Raw genomic sequence first — 9,871 nt, 5'->3', positions numbered from 1 at the left:
AAGAAAGTCAGACACTTTACGGCAGATCCCATGTCTGCTGGTTGATGGCTTTAGCTCCAGGATCATGTATACATGTAGTATAATATTCGTGCTTAGTAAGGCTTTGGGGATGAAGAAGGAATGAATATAGAAAAAAATATTCTCCAGCCACAGGCTGAACAGAGGAAGATCAGATATCACTGAAAAGGAGAAAAATAACTCTTGGGAGGATTTATTTGTTTGTTTTTCCTTGCTGCTTCTCAGAAATGCTGGTAAACATGCTGTGAGCATCAAATGCTGGGATGACCCAATCAATCAGATCTGAACAAAGCCACATTCAGCTCGGTTTTATTGGATGTCATTCAGAAGAGGATATTAATTTGCTTCTTCTCGGGGGTCTGGTATCCTGAAGCAATGTGCACTGAAGGTTAACACCAACGTCTGTGTTTCAGCATCTTAATTCTGATGTCTTAGAGGTCCTAGGCTAGAGGACTTCTGCTTCCTGCTCCTCTCTCTTGGCCCAGACATGCTGTTTCACGGTATAAGAGAGTGAAGGTTTGGAACTTCATCTGTCTTGCTGTGAGGGTTCGGTTGTCTGCAAGCAAGAGGCAGGAACCTGGCTACTGCCTTCCCTGCACTGGGTAGAAGCCTGGGTCTGGACAACCTCCAGGGACTGAGCAGAGGCTCAGGGGAATGCTCCACTTCAGGTAGGATAGGACCTACTGTGTGGGAGAGAAATAATGGGACTCAGAGACTTTCTCTGTGCCATGAGTAGTTCGGAAGCTCCCAAAAAGGCCTACCTGGGAGTTGACACTTGGGTTTCTGCCTGGTCCAACTTCAGCCCCAGAGAAGCCGAATACGGCAGATCAGGTGGCTGCCTGGATCCAGAAAAGCTACAAAACCCCGGTGCAGGTAGTCACGGGGTGCCCACAGGGCAAGGACATGGAATTCTGCCCTCTCCGAGCCTACCTAGTTGGTTACCTCAGCGCTTTCGCCTCTAACTTGGTTAGAACCATCCCCTTGAATTCAAGTCCCGTTGCTACAGTCACCTCCTGCCCAGTGTTCTAGTCCCCCTACTCTACATTTGTTCTCTGGGATATCTTTTCATAATCATGCCTTCCATTTTATTTCTAGGGCTGCATAGTTTGGGATTGTGCAAATATGCTTATTGTTTATATATTTTTTTATCCTGTATTGGAAAAAACGTCCGTTTTTTGTTTTGTTTTTTTTAAATTTAATTTTATTTATTTATGGCTGTGTTGGGTCTTCGTTTCTGTGCGAGGGCTTTCTCTAGTTGTGGCAAGCAGGGGCCACTCTTCATGGCGGTGCGCGGGCCTCTCACTATCCGGGCCTCTCTTGTTGCGGAGCACAGGCTCCAGATGCGCAGGCTCAGTAATTGTGGCTCACGGGCCAAGTTGCTCCGCGGCATGTGGGATCTTCCCAGACCAGGACTCGAACCCGTGTCCCCTGCATTGGCAGGCAGATTCTCAACCACTGCACCACCAGGGAAGCCCAACACGTCCGTTTTTTAACCACAATTTCTGGCTTGTAGAAGTGGAATTCTGGGTCAAGAGTATTCATATATTTTTTTTGAGATTTATTTATTTATTTAGGCTGCGCTGGGTCTTCCTTTTTTTTTTTTTTTATGGGGTCTTCGTTTTGGTGTGCAGTCTCTTGATTGGTGTGTGCAGGTTTCTCTAGTCGCAGCGAGCGCGGGCTTAGTTGTGGTATGTGGGATCTTAGTTCCCTGATCAGGGATTGAACCTGGGGGCCCCCTGCATTGGGAGCTTGGAGTCTTAACCACTGGACCACCAGGGAAGTCCCCAAGGGTATTCATATTGAAATGCTTAATGCCTATTGTCATGTTGGCTTTCCAAAGACCCTTTCAAATTCATTTCTCAAAAGCTGCGTTGGGAAGTTAACACTTTACCAATATTAGAACAAATGGAAAAGATTAATACAGACCACTGTGGTAGTCAAAGTTATATGTCATGGTTTCACTTTACATTTCTTTGATCTTAAGGAGCCCTGACCTGGGTCCCAGCTCCCCTTTCAGCCACAGAACCCCCTATACCGCTTCCAGGCCTGACTCTACCCACCCAAATCAATCCACAGGCAGAGAATAAGGAAGCACGTTTTAATCATTGCTCATAATTGGAATCAACGTAAGAAACATGACAATTCTGAGTAAAACTACAAGAAAGCTCCTTAAGATAGTATGGATTCCCTGAAGAGAGATCTCTAATTGAGAAAGCTGTCAGTAATCCAGGAAAGGAGGGACAAATAAGGACTGGTCTGCCCCACAGAGTCCTCCAGGCTCATCCCAGAGCGAGGCGCGGCCCAGGGGAGAAGCCCAGCCAGGCAGGAGGAGGCCTCCACGGGGGTGACTCAGGCTCCAGGCCAGGGCATGGGTTGAAGGGGCGCCGTGGGCCGGACAGAAGGCTGCGACTCCTTTCCTTGCCGAGTTCCACAGGGTTTCAAGCCTCCACAGGGTTTCCGCAGCTTCGGGGTTGGGTATGGGGACCGTCCTGGGCTCCTGGAGGCCATCTGGCCACGTGTCTGTCGGCCTCCGCTGCTGCGGGCATCTCCTGGCTGTTCAGGCCCGATTGTGCCCTGCGGTGTGTGGCTTCGGCCTCTTCTTGACGGGACTGCCGCTCCACCCCGGATTAGCCGTTGGCTCCTGGACTTGTGGGTCTCGCCAGCGTTTGTGGCCGCTCTCCACCTGGGGACCGTCTGCGTGTCCGGGGCAAGCGCGCCGCGGCAGCCCACATGCACAGTAGTGCGCGTCCTCGCAGAACCGGGGGCTTCGGCAGGAGGGGCGGCTCAGCGCAGGGAAGTTATCCAGAGCCCAGGCCCAGGCCTGTTCTCGGTTGAGGCCCGGTGGCACGTGGGGCTCTGGATGCGCCCTCCTCCGGGACAGCTCTTCCCAGGTGTAGTACGCGTGCGGCTCCATGGCTTCAGCCTCCTCCCAGGCCAGACGCGTAGCGGGTCTAAGCACAGGGGCGAGTGATTCAGCCCCGTCCTGTGTGTGCCTTTTATAGGGTCTGTCTAGTACAGGAGATCGGAAACCCACGTCCAGATAAGTGGGGATAGACACTCATTTGCCTTGCAAATTGCCTCGGAGCCTCGCGAGATTAAGGAGAAAACTGCATCTTGCTGGGAGGGGTTTGGAAATTCCGAGTGGTTTTGGTGATGGAGTTAAAGGAGGGGGATGGGAGGGGAGGAGGGTCCCTGGCAGTTTCCATTCACTGGAAGAAGCCTCACTACTTGGGAGGAACAGCTATGCATATCACACCTCAGGTTCTCTTCTTTTAGCACAACAGAGAGGATGGCCCGGTGTTAAGAGATGAGACAGCCAGGTTCCATCTTTGCCAGAACACAAAGGTAGTTCATGCTGCAGCTGGACTGAGATTCTAGGTCCTCCTCCTCCCACATCAGGTGGGGAAATGAGGAACGGAGTGATTAGGTAGGGGCGGGAAAAGGAGAGTCCCATGCCTACTTAGAATTCTAATACTTCTATTTTGGTCTACACTAGCTCAGCCGAATCAAAGGGACACCTCAAGTTTGCCCTGATTTTCAAAGCTACAAGGCACACTGAATTGAGTGAACACCATGTTTTGAATCGTGTTTGTTGGTAGGGCCCCTATCCTGTTTTATGTAATTATGGACCTTCTATCATTACTGATTCTCATTTCTCTGCTCCCCTTAGGTGTAATTTTTCCTATTAATAACTATTGTATTTTTAATATGTATTTGGTATTTTTCAGTGTTGTACTGTATAATACTGTTTTGCATGCCCACATATTCAATTCATGTAAAAGGAAATGTGTTCTATTCTGATTTTTTTCATTACTTTCCATTCGTTTGGTAATTTACAATATCTCTATATGCAAATTTCATCTACTGCTTCCAACTCATGCCTATTCCCCTCTGATGAGTTTCTGCCACACTTCACCCCTCCACTGTACCCCAGGGGACCCTCAGATTGCTACTGAGTTACCATTACTGTATGGAATCATCTCTTACGGATCAGTGAGACACTTTCTCTAGGATAGGTACCCATGAGCAGAATTGTGGCACAGAAAATGTATAAGCCCAATTTAAGAAGAGTACTACCAGATCATTCTTTGGGATGACTGTGTTACAGCAGGCAGGTAGCTAGATATGAGTAGAGGAATGGGGGCAGGGGCCAGGTGGCAGGAAATTACGCATCTTGTAAACAGCAGGGGTCCATGGGAAGACAAAGAAAAGCAGGAACCTCCAGACTGACAGGAAACCACAAGTTTGGGGTGATATGTGTCCTGGAAGCAGACAAAGAAAGGCGAGGAAAGGTGGGAATGTCCTGCACCTGAATGTAACCTGTTGCTCGTTATGCTCTCATTACAATAAAATTATCCTTGCAGATAAGAAGTACCCATCATCTTTTCAATTATGTTCGCAGCCACCGCTGCGATGCCGTTCGCTCTCCAACCCTAGCGCCTTCTCTAGCTCCCCGAGCTCCAGCTGAAGGTGAAGTGGGGTAAGTAAGGAAGTCTCTATACCATGGCTCTTACAAAGCAGACTGCTCGCAAATCGACCGGTGGTAAAGCACCAAGGAAGCAAATGGCTACCAAAGCCGCTGGTAAGAGTGCGCCCTCTATTGGAGGGGTGTAGAAACCTCATCGTTACAGGCCTGGTACTGGGGCATGCCCTGAAATTAGACGTTATCAGAAGTCCACTGAACTTCTGATTCGCAAACTTCCCTTCCAGCGTCTGGTGCGGGAAATTGCTCAGGACTTCAGAACAGATCTGCGCTTCCAGAGTGCAGCTATTGGTGCTTTGCAGGAGGCAAGTGAGGCCTATCTGGTTGGCCTTTTTGAAGACACCAACCTGTGTGCTATCCATGCCAAACGTGTAACAATCATGCCAAAAAGACATCCAGCTAGCGCGCCGCGTATGTGGAGAACGTGCTTAAGAATCCACTAAGATGGGAAACACTTCATTCTTTTAAAAAAAATTCTCTTCTTCCTGTTATTGGTAGTTCTGAACGTTAGATATTTTTTCCCCCACGGGGACAACAGGTACCTAAGTATATGATTGCAAGTGGAAAGATAGGGGACAGAAATAAAATATTGGCAGTTTTTCCATTTTCATTTATGTGTGAATTTTTAACATAAATGCGGGGTCATAAAGCATTAATGCAGGTCAAAATGTTTCAATGAACAAGTTCCAGCAGTTCAACTTTATAACAATTATAAATAAACCTGTTAAATTTTTCTGGACAATGCCAGCATTTGGATTTTTTTAAAACAAGTAAATTTCTTACCGACTGAAATTAAATGGTGTTTGTAGCATTTTTATCATACAGTAGATTCCATCCATTCACTATACTTTTCTGAGTTGTCCTACATGCAAGTACATGTTTTTATTGTTGTCTGTCTTCTGTGCTGTTCCTGTAAGTTTGCTATTAAAATACATTAAACTATATTTAAGAAAAGTACCCATCATGCACCGACGCCATGACACTTCTGATCTAAGCTAAATAAAGACAAAAAGCCCTCCTCCCCTCGGGAAGACGGAGCTGGGATGAAAATCACGGAATATGACCCCCAAACTCCTCCTTCCCCAGTGAATACTCCGCCCCTTCATTTGTAAGCCCCTCATAACCAGCTTGCCAAAGAAACCCAGGGCAGCCGCTCCTCACCTGCCCGCTCTCCTTCTGAGAGTGTATTCTTGCTTAAATAAAATCTCACTTTACTTTCTTAACCTCCCTGCTTCATCTCCGAATTCTTTTGCGACAAGAACCTTAAATTCACCGGGACCAAATGCAGCCTTGACACACAACAGTGCAGGAGGATTAAAGATTACTCTATGCATACATTCCCCACATATTTGGTACGACCCAATATTCTACCTCATGCCATGAGCTGCACGGTTCCGAAGAGAGCAGCTATGGTGGGTGTTCTGATTCAGCGTTTTTTTTTTGATTTCTGACAGTGTCTCTTTTGAGGGGCCAGTTTACAGTGTGGTTCTCAGAGTCTTTTCCCAAGGAATGTTCAGTCTGATGTCTGCGTCTTCCTTTTCCATCAAATTTCAGTTATCTTCTTTGTCTAATAAATCGCATGTGTAAACAATTCCAGGGTTCTGTTTGTTTCCTAAAAAGCATAAAATAAATAAAACAGTGACAGCACACTCATCTTCATCCTTAACTAACTTATTACAATCTTCTTTCTTTAATTAACCTCTTAAAAATGAATCTAGGTGCCCTGAATGAAATATATATTTTTGAAGTTTACTTTCTGCGTTCAGGGTATTTTGAGGATGTTTGTTTTGTTATGATCATGATTTTTCAATGAGAAAAAAGGAAAAAGGAGAAAAATTCCTCACAATATTTCATCTTGAACTTTTACAGTTTTCCCTTTGTACATGTATTTCCATCAAGAAATAAATAAAATATTTAAATAATGACGTTTTGTTTTTTTTGTATGTGTTACTTTAATTAATGTAGGATCCCAGGACAAAGCCAGGAGCTCCTCTGATCTTTGCTGGTCACTAAAGTAGCCCAGTGATTGGGGCATCAGGAGTCTGAATACGGGGAGGGGCCAGGAGTGGTGGTAGATGAGGGGCGCAGGGAATGGAGAGGAATTGAAACTGAAGATGGAAGAGCAGCTCCTTAGCTAGACCCAGAAGGAAAATTATCCAAGAGGAAGGTTTCTAGCTGAACCAGAATCCAGAGCCACATTCGTCTTGGTCCCAGATTTGAAGGCTGACTTTGAGACCAACAATTGGAACTCCTTTGCCACTGGCCACTCTGGACACCCACCTCATACACACACCAAGCCTAGGGCTAGGAAGGGCACCTGCCCACACACCAAGAGGAGGAAAGAGCTTCTGGAAGTCCATGCTAGCATGACCCTCGCAAAAGTCAGGATCAGAGATCTGTCCCCTACCCCTTTTCATTTGCAGACTACTAATTTGATGCAAATCATTAAGAAGCCAGAGGAATGAGGTAGAGATGCCAGAGCACCTGGAAGATTTCAGAAAGGCCCCCGAGGAGGGCTAGGACCCTAGGAGGTACAGGAATACTTAGCTGGGGTAGATCCCAGACCCAGTGACTTTCTCAGAGATCCTGTCTGCTGGATCTCCTAGACGACCAGTGCAAGTCTGCAAATTTGACAAGCAGCCACCTGGCCACCTCCGTGTGCACAGGGGACTCCACCACCCTCTTCACACCCAGGAAAGCGAGAGCACCAGCCACCTCCACCCCTGCACCTCTTCCATCGTCTACAAAGTAGGAATAGATCTGAGAAAGAAGAATTTCGCATTTATGGACAATTTTATTAAAAGAGCGGAAAAATGGGTACACATTTTTTGAAGACACAACGTCGCCCATCGTGTGAGCAAACGGAGGGATGTTGCTGCAATATCCGTAGCGGAGGATCACCCAGGGAAGGGTTTCAGCGGAAATCTCACGCTCCTAGGTGCCGAAGATGGAGGCAGCTTAGGATCCGCTACCACCAGCATTGGGACGTGCGGTGGTGGCTCCCGGGGCAGGAGCAGGGCGATGCTCCGAGGGGTCCCCGCCGTCAGGGTGCTAGGGTTCCACTCATTCATCCTAGGAAGCAGCGTCACCTGCTGAGGGAGGCTGCCTGGCCGTGGCTGCGGAGCTCCTCGTCATCGGCGGCCACCTCTCCCGGGGGCTCCTCTGGCTCCTGGTGGGTCGCGGGCATCCCGTCCTGGGCTGGCGGCTCTGCGCCCCGCCTGGAGATGGTCTGGTTTCTGAACCCTAACGCAGAAGCTCGCAGAGACTGGAAAGCAGTTTGCAGTTTAAATCCAGGTGATCCCAAGAGAGGTGGCTCGGGCGGGGTCCAGAATCTATCGATCTTTAGGCTGGGAGCGTCTTCGGCGCTGGCGACTCTTTTGCGCAACCCCAGGCCCGCTGCTCACCACCGGGAAGTTCTATTCCAGCACGTAGCTCTCAGACCAGCTGACACAGAGCTCCATACTAGTAGTGCTGGAGTAGAGACTGAAGCGCAGGTCCCTGCCCAGGGGAATGGCCATGGAGGGGACGCCTAAAGGATGGTCTGGGATGTGGGAGCCAGGAGGACTGGGGTTTCGGCTTCTGATCCTATCCCACGGTGAGCCAGCTCTCTTGGGACCTCCAGTGAGAATTGTTTTCCGGTCTCTGGGCTTGTGCATTGCAACTGTCGGCGACACAGACCCAGATCGCAGCGCATCCAGTGGCGGGGCGCAGAGACGGCCGGGGGCCGACCCCCGCGACCCGTAAGGATCCATAAGAGGCGACCCCAGGAGAGGCGGACGCCGCGGAGACCCGTTGATGACGGATCTCAGAACCTCTCCTGGCGGGGTCGCCCGGCTCCGGGGGCTGAGCACTGGAGCCTGAGATCTCTCGTGGTGTGGACCCTTCCAAGCCTCATAGCTCAGCTCCTGCCCCCAAGGAGCCACCATCACCCGTCCCAGTGCTGCTGGAAGCGGAGCCTCTGCCTCCGCCGTCTGAGCTCCTAGGAGCCCTGGGATTTCCGCTGAGACCATTCATTGGACAATGCCTCTGGTTTTACTCACACGGGATGGGAGGGCTCAACAGAATAGGCTTGTGGAATAGAAACAGCAAAGAAAAACCAGAAGGCTGCTAAACTTTGGAATCCTAGGAACAAGAATAAGCTAGCACAAAGAAAGGAAAATTCCAGGAAAAAAATTTTTTAATTTAAGATCAGAGTATAGGAAGGTTTGAGAATATGAATGAGAAGGGTTGAGAGGAAATAGTATAGAACAGGGAGAAGGTAAGAAAAAAAACAGCATGTAAGTGGAGCTTGTAGACTGAAAAAAATGCACAACATAAAAGTTGAGAATTATGTTTTATTCAGTGGACTTTCTGAGGACTTCAAGCTGGAGAAGCAGCCTCTCAAATAGCTTTGAGGGACTGCTCCAGAGAAGTAAGGAGAGAGCCTATATGAGAGGATATAAGTAAGGAGAGCGCCTATATGAGAGGATATATGAGTTTTGCAACGAAAACCAGGTAGTCAGAACATCACAAGATTACTGTTAATTTTTAAAAAACAGATTTTTCAAGTTAGTGAATTTAGCACTTTTCTATGTATGGAAGATGCAAGAGTCTGGGCTCATTGAAAACATTTCTTTGATATGCACCTTAGCTATCTAAGGCCAGTATCCTGTTCTTTCCCATCTTGAATTCCCTCAGGACTCACCGTCTGGGGTGGCTGTAGTGCCTGAGGGCTTGACGGCTGCAGCATCCTTTGTTTGCTGATAGGGTAGGCAACATTTTTCATCCACAGGCTGTGATGAAAGAAATTGAACAATAGGAACCGAGTATCATGTATCTCTGATGTGGTAACTGTTGAAAATTAGACTGTGTCAATTCATAATTTTTTTTTGAGTGGTAGATTTGTCAGTTTAATGCATTATTGTAAACAAGTAATAAATGTAAATGTATGCACCATTTGGGAAAAATGTGTCTTTAACAAAAGATTAGGATTACTCTGTTGCTCAATATCATGTTTCTAATGGCCACTTGGGGGGGGGGGAAAGGAAAACCTCTAAGTATTCTGTAACATTTTAAAAATTTTATTTATTTTATTTTTGGCTGCTTTGGGTCTTCATTGCTGCGCGTGGACTTTCTCTAGTTGCGGCAAGTGGGGGCTACTCTTTGTTGCGGTGCTCGGGCTTCTCATTGTGGTGGCTTCTCTTGTTGCGGAGCACGGGCTCTAGGCCCATGGGCTTCAGTAGTTGTGGCACATGGGCTTAGTTGCTCCGCGGTATGTGGGACCTTCCCAGACCAGGGATCGAACTCGTGTCCCCTGCATTGGCAGGCAGATTCTTAACCACTGCGCCACCAGGGAAGTCCCTTTTGTAACATTTTTACTCTGAAAACATC

The 9,871-nt window shown here is 47.9% G+C and overlaps 1 pseudogene; it reads left to right on the top strand.

Moving 5' to 3' along the window:
* The first annotated feature begins 4,521 nt into the window (after positions 1–4,521).
* Positions 4,522–4,933, top strand: LOC103003671 (histone H3.3C-like; annotated as a pseudogene).
* Positions 4,934–9,871: the final 4,938 nt, after the last annotated feature.

This window comes from Balaenoptera acutorostrata, chromosome 2 (assembly GCF_949987535.1).
Source record: "Balaenoptera acutorostrata chromosome 2, mBalAcu1.1, whole genome shotgun sequence".
In the NCBI taxonomy this organism is placed as follows: Eukaryota; Metazoa; Chordata; class Mammalia; order Artiodactyla; family Balaenopteridae; genus Balaenoptera; species Balaenoptera acutorostrata.
The sequence above is the reverse complement of the archived record's forward strand: the minus strand, read 5'-3'. Positions and strand labels throughout refer to the sequence as shown.